Source organism: Aegilops tauschii, chromosome 6 (assembly GCF_002575655.3).
Source record: "Aegilops tauschii subsp. strangulata cultivar AL8/78 chromosome 6, Aet v6.0, whole genome shotgun sequence".
NCBI classification, from domain to species: Eukaryota; Viridiplantae; Streptophyta; class Magnoliopsida; order Poales; family Poaceae; genus Aegilops; species Aegilops tauschii.
In genome coordinates, this window is record NC_053040.3 from 15,489,646 (window position 1) to 15,497,459 (window position 7,814).

The following is a 7,814-nucleotide window of genomic DNA, read 5'->3' on the forward strand; positions in this document are numbered from 1 at the left end:
AGACCACACCAGCCTACACCAAATTAACACAATATGGCACATCTATCATCAGCCAGGTTGGTAATACGAAAGCAACATTGACACAATGAATGAATGGGCAACCAGAGCAGCACTACAATTCAGTAATGTGCATGATATGAGATAGTACACTCATGCAGCTCAGTATGCAAAACTACCAGGCAGTTTTCCTTACAAAAATCAACATTGTCGCCTTTAACACTTTGCTACAACTGAATTTAGATCAGGTAAAGGTTGGATTCACACCGATTAACAAAATACATGCTGATGTAAAAATATAGTGATATACAGCAGGTACTTACATCAGCATTGGAGCACAGAGAATTCCCGCAAGATACTTTCCTCGAATACGATCCCAATGGAGGGAATCTTCTATCGTTTAACCTTATTTTCTAAAAGAGAGATGGGTAAGAAACATGTAGAAATATGATCAGAATGCTATAAAATTTCATGATGCGAGGATACGCACACGCTTCTTAGAATGGAGTTGACATATTTTTGCTGGACTGGAGCGGACTAGTTCTTTGGCCACTGGAATCTGCTTATTACCAGTGGGAGTTGGGTTTCTGTGTGCTGGAGCAGTATCTATGAAAACTGGAGTTGGTTTATTATCTCCTGGCGTTTGGATCTTTTGCAAAGACCTGGTTTGTAGCCCTTCAGATTCTAACATAGCCGTCTTCCCCTTGCATGCCTTATATAGAAGAATGGTTCTTCAATTATAAAACATGCTACAGCAAATATGGAATAGGTACTGAAGAATAGAAAGGCATGAGATATTGACATGTATTCCCTCCATCCGGAAATAAATGGATGGGTCTAGGCGTATTTCAGTTCTAGATACATCCAGTTTTATCCATTTTTGCGACATGTAATCCGGACGGAGGAAGTATGATGTAAGAGCTAGGGATACGACAGGACAACAGTGTAACAAAAACGCTACTTGAATGTAAAACTGTATGCTAGCGGAATACATTACAGAAAAACACTAAGGCAACATATGCGTGTATGATTGGGAAACTAAGATGGCATTGCAAGAGACCACTAGAACAACACTTCAATCTAAAAAAAGAACATGGTATGGTAGACAGATGAAGTACATACTGATGAATAACAATGCATAAGATATTGAGAAGCATGATGTCCAAACTAAGCAGATGGCATTGCGATAGAGTAGAGTGACAGTACTTGAATTTGAAAACATGTTATCATTAATGGAATAGGTAGTGAAAAACGAGAAAGCATGCCATATTTACATGCATGATCAGCAGGCGAAGCACAAGGCATTGCAATAGAGTAGATGCACTCCAGGACATTATATGCATGCTATATCCATATCAAGGGCCAAGTTCAAGAAGGACCTTATGGGGTGAATAGGATTCATCATATTTCTGCAAGTCTTGTGAAGAACTGCCTTTACATGTTCCATCATATTGGGTATCATTGACGTCAAGTTTGTTGGCCATTACATTGATCCGTGAGGTTCTTGTGGATAAATCAGTGTGTGCAATTATATCTGACATGCATGGAAGACAACTGGTAGTTAGATTTATGTAATGAATGCATGTTGGAGACGACATAAATAGTAGGACTGGGGTTAACTAGCAGCAACAGGTCTCAAAAACTAAAGGGAGAACACAGATGAAAGCTACAGAATATGTATCGTTTGTACTCAAGATTAACTAGATGGCACACAAAAGTATTAAGGAACAACATAGGTTATACTAGAAGTGGTATAATACTATAATCACCCGCCTATGGGATAGCATTGGCTGATGGATGATAACTATGGAGCAGCGTTACCTAAAGAACATGTCTCTTAGCTGAACTATGGAATAGCGTTAACTCCTGAATAAGACCCGTAGGAGATCAGCATGAATATACAGTGAAATGTGATAATCTATTTTCAATGCTTAGATGAATAACAAAGCCATAAATGTTGCACACAAGTAAGCTGAGGGTACAACCTATCTGGCCGCCATCCATAGGAGTGACCATCGTGTGCTGACTTGTCGATGGCCCTGCAGTTGTTGTGGCTGTCCATGTCGGGCACGCGCATTCGATGCAGAGAACTGTTGAGTGGGGACTATAGCTCCCTTCTGGTGCATGCTTCCCTTGTTGGGTAGCTGCGGTGAGTCGGAAGACGGTGTGGCTGAAGATGCAGAAAATGCATAATGTTAAGAACGACACATCTATCTAATCTGAAGAAATACCCTAAGAGATCAACAGCAAGGTACGAGAGTGGTCACACGTGTGTTGACTGAAGACTAAATTGGGGTCACACAGTTTTATTTTGTTTTGGTACTTGATGACCCACAAGTATAGGGGATCTTTCGTAGTCCTTTCGATAATTAAGAGTGTCGAACCCAACGAGGAGCAGAAGGAAATGACAAGCGGTTTTCAGTAAGGTATTCTCTGCAAGCACTGAAATTATCGGTAACAGATAGTTTTGTGGTAAGGTAATTGGTAACGAGCAACAAGTAACAAAAGTAAATAAGGTGCAGCAAGGTGGCCCAATCCTTTTTGTAGCAAAGGACAAGCCCGAGGACACATGGGAATTATCGTCAAGCTAGTTTTCATCACGCTCATATGATTCGCGTTCGTTACTTTGATAATCTGATATGTGGGTGGACCGGTGCTTGGGTGCTGCCCTTCCTTGTACAAGCATCCTACATATGATTAACCTCTATTGCAAGCATCCGCAACTACAAAAGAAGTATTAAGGTAAAACTAACCATAGCATGAAACATATGGATCCAAATCAGCCCCTTACGAAGCAACGCATAAACTAGGGTTTAAGCTTCTGTCACTCTAGCAACCCATCATCTACTTATTACTTCCCAATGCCTTCCCCTAGGCCCAAATAATGGTGAAGTGTCATGTAGTCGACGTTCACATAACACCACTAGAGGAAAGACAACCTACATCTCATCAAAATATCGAACGAATACCAAATTCACATGACTACTTATAGCAAGACTTCTCCCATGTCCTCAGGAAAAAACGTAACTACTCACAAATCATATTCATATTCATAATCAGAGGGGTATTAATATGCATTAAGGATCTGAACATATGATCTTCCACCGAATAAACCAACTAGCATCAACTACAAGGAGTAATCAACACTACTAGCAACCTACAGGTACCAATCTGAGGCCTTGAGACAAAGATTGGATACAAGAGATGAACTAGGGTTTGAGAGGAGATGGTGCTGGTGAAGATGTTGATGGAGATTGAACCCCTCCCGATGAGAGGATCGATGGTGATGACGATGGCCATGATTTCCCCTCCCGGAGGGATGTTTCCCCGGCAAAATAGCTCCGCCGGAGCCCTAGATTGGTTCCGCCAAGGTTCCGCCTCGTGGCGGCAGTGTTTCGTCTCGAAAGCTTCCCCAGATTTTTTCTAGGGTGAAAGACACCATATAGCCAAAGATGGGCACCGGAGGCCTGACAGGTGGCCCACGAGGCAGGGGGGCGCGCCCAGGGGGGTAGGGCGCACCCCCCACCCTCGTGGATGGTGGGTAGCTCCCTCTGGTGCTTTCTTCGCTTAGTATTTTTTATTAATTCCAAAAATAACTTTCGTGGAGTTTCAGGACTTTTGGAGTTGTGCAGAATAGGCCTCTAATATTTGCTCCTTTTCCAGCCCAGAATTCCAACTGCCGGCATTCTCCCTCTTCGTGTAAACCTTGTAAGATAAGAGAGAAAAGGCATAAGTATTGTGACATAATATGTAATAATAGTCCATAATGCAATAAATATCTATATAAAAGCATGATGCAAAATGGACGTATCAGTACTGTCCGATCTACGCCGCATGGCTTGATGGCCGTCTTGTGCCTCCCGGCTGACACTGTTCGGAATCATCCCTGAAGAGCCAGCGACCACCGGCAGAGCAGCCTGCCTCCGCCGTCTGTGGCCCGACCAAAACCCCGCTCCCCGCCCCAGCGCACTGCCGTGGTTGCGCCGCCCCCGGGCCAATCCACAAAGACTCGCCGTCATCCAGATCCGGCGGCGGCAGTACCTTCAACCCACGCAACTCTAAGATAGCCATCTAGGCGCTGCTTCTGCGGCGAACTTGCGCCCCCGCACCCTTATGTTAGACACCAGCCAACCGGCAGCCTAGGACCTCCGCCGGCCCGAGGGGTGCTGCTTCCCATTGGGAATCGATTGGCCCAGAATAAAAATTCAGTCAACTGATGCCTAAATAAAGTGATTTGAGATGAGGGTGCGACCTATCTGGCGGCCCGGTGAAGTAGGCAGCTCCAGCTGCCTAGTCGGTGAGGCCGGCGCGGTTGCGGTGGCTACCGATGGCAGGGAAGTAGAGATGTCGCGATGGTCGATGGCTACGGGGAAGCAGCGCCGGGGCTCTGGACGGGTCCAAAGTTGGAGCCGCTCCAGCACCGTGAACAATGGCGGGGTGAATCGGCTCCGGTACGGTTCACGCGGCCGTCGTCGAGGCAGCTCCGGCAGCACGGAGTAAGAGGCACATGGCCCAGTGCATGACGACAAATGGATAGTGTCTCCGGGATTAGAGAGGAGGGCGGCCGTGAATTTGGTGCGGTGGGGGGCGCCATGGAGGAGGGGCTGAGGTTTCGCGGCTCAGGAGACGGGAGCTTCCGGGGAGAAGGTGATTTGGCGCCCACGAGGTATGAATGGGGAATTGGGCGGGGGAACCATGTCTTACGGACGCATTTGTTTGAAATGTGGGGGGGGGGGGGTTACAGTTCTACCCATGCCTTTAGGCTTCTCGGCTTGGGTCTGTGTACTGAGGGTCGGGGATAGTAGAGTAACTTTGCTTCTCCCAAATAGTGGGCGCGAGCGATTTCGGGCGAGGAGGGCGTGTTTTGAAATATATTGGGTGCGAGCGATTTCGGGCGAGGAGGGCGTGTTTTGAAATATACTGGGCGCGAGCGATTTCGGGCGAGGAGGGCGTGTTTTGAAATATAGTGGGTGCGAGCGATTTCGGGCGAGGAGGGCGTGTTTTGAAATATAGTGGGCGCGGCCGATTTCGGGCGAGGAGGGCGTGTTTTGAAATATAGTGGGCGCGAGCGATTTCGGGCGAGGAGGGCGTGTTTTGAAATATAGTGGGCGCGAGCGATTTCGGGCGAGGAGAGCGTGTTTTGCCAACCATGGTTTATGAATTATTCGGCACATGTAATTTCGGCCGAGGAGAAGGCGCGCTTGGATGAAGTTACGAACCTACCCTCGATGTACAACGGGCCAATTGATGCGTGTCCCACATAGGCCGGTAATTTTGCCTCTCTCGTTTATTTGCTCGGCCGAATTCCACCGAGCAGAGGGTGTTTAACGGTTCATTCAAATTTTGGGAGAACAAGCATCCACGTCTACCTTACCAAGTCGATTCGAATCAAATTTTGAAATATTAGCTTGCCACTTATTTTTTAGATGGAGAGATGATGCTCGGGAGTAATGTGTTTTTACATGCTCGTTGCTAGCGATTTACTATATGACAAATAGTTGACCCACTCAAAAACGGGAATCAAACCCAAAATGAAATATCTCGATTCAATGAAATAGCTCGTTCACCAAGTCAAAATAGTGAACTAAATCCAAAATTAAACACCTGAATCGAGTAGCATGTTGTACAGTACTATAGTACTCCATGAACATGTTGAGAGTCAAATTAATGAACTTGTTTGATATACGCATATCTCCGTTCATGTGTGGATTGCAGACAACATGTTCTCCAATTTAAATATTTGAATGCAAGTTTATATCGAAACATGGTTTATAGCAGTCTTTGATGAATAAAATGCGACCTCCCCCTCTCCCGGACTCCTGCTCTCTCTCTCTCTCTCGCCGACAATCTTCAATTCTGTCGCACGCATCCAACACACAAACCTTGTTGGTCCCTCTCCCTCTCTCTCCGTCTCTCTCTCTCTTTGTGTGTGTGGGGGGGGGGGGCGGGGGGGTCTTTCTAGTTCGCATGCATATATAATCCATCTATAGATCTCTCTCGCACACTATGTGTGATTCTCTAGTACAAGCTAAATATCTTGGGTGCACTCATCGTACGCACACAAATTCCTTAGCTCGTTGCCCGTAACTCTCTCACGCACCACTCTGTCGTCTCGGAGCTCTTCCCTCTCTCTCTCAAACTCTCCATCTACCTGGGTCACACATACACATGCATATCTCACTCGCACTCGGTAGACCCATCTAAAACTTTATCTCTCCCCCTCGTTCTCTCTCCATCTCACACGCACACACGCACAATCTGATGCCTAGCCAAGTATGATGGTCTCTCACTCAAATGTAGGCACACGCAGTCCCCCCTATATGTATATGACTAGCTAATCTTAGTCTCCATCACAAACATGTGCATGGTCTATCTCAATTTGTCTTGGGGCATCTTTCTATCTCGCACGCACCTCCCTCGATCTCCCACCCATATAAGTCCCCTCACGATCTCGAGGGGATCTCTCTATCACAAACACACCCCCTCTCCCTCCCCATGCGTCCATGTTCTCCATGTGTCCCGCTCGACCTTTGTTCCTTGTTGGCCAGACCTCTATCGGACATGTGCTATAGGGGCGTCTCTCTCCGTTGCAAACAATCACACACTAGCTATCTTCGTGTATCTCCTCACCTCTCTTTTCTATCTCAGAGATGCATGCGTGATATGTTTGCATAAGAAACGAAAAAACACACACACTCTCTCTAAATTATCGTTTGTTGTCCCTTTCTCTTTCACACACATACTCTTTTTGCACACTCACTCATTCTCCTTCACACGCACTTGATCTCTCTCGACATAGGCACTCTCTTCGGTCCATAACATATAGATTTATTAAAAAGTCAAACATCACAAAGTTTGACAATTTACGTGGAGCAAAACATTTACATCTAGAACGACAAACATATACCATTAGATTCATCATGAGATGTAGTTTCATATGATGTATCTTTGGTATTGTAGATATAAATAACATTTGCGTAAACCTGATCAATGTTTCCAAAGTTCGACTTCTAAAAAAGGTTACATGCACTGCATTATCGAGCGGATGGAATATCTCTTTCCCCCTCTCAGCTATCTGACGCACCACTCAGCCTTACATGTCTCACTCGCGCTACATATAGACCCATCCAACACTCTCCACCCTTGTTCTCTCTCTATGTGACACGCACCCCCCCTAAGTACCATAATCCCTCACTCCATCATAGGTGCACACACTCCCCCCTAAGTATGATTATCTCTGACTAGCCATCAGGAACACACGTATTGTCTCCTTCCATCCATACGGCTATCTCGATATCTCTTGGGGTATCTTCTATCGCGCACACACCTTGTCACTCGATCTCCCACCCATGTAGTCCCATCACGATCTCTAGGGGATCTCTCTATCACAAACATACACTCTCTCCTCCCCATGTCTGCATTTTCTCCGTACGTCTCTCTCGACCACTCTCCCTTGCTTGTCAGACCGCTGTTGGCCACGTGCTAGGGGTCTTTCTCTCTCGGTTGCAAACAACCACACACTATCTCCTCACCTTGCTTCCGTTGTCGAAGATGCATGTGTGATATGTTTGCATAAGACACGCACGCCTTTTCTCTACTATTATCGTGTGTTGTCCATGTCTCTTTCACACACACACACACACACACACACACTTTTTTCACTCACTTTCTATTTCACACACACACTCTCTCTCTCTCTTTCTCTCTAGTTAGGGACTCTCTCACGTTGTGGCACCCCGGCTCAGAGAAACCAGAACGCCCCGTATTCCAGCCCAGAGATCGAGGTGAAGTCTTCTGGAATACGGCACTGCTTAGCA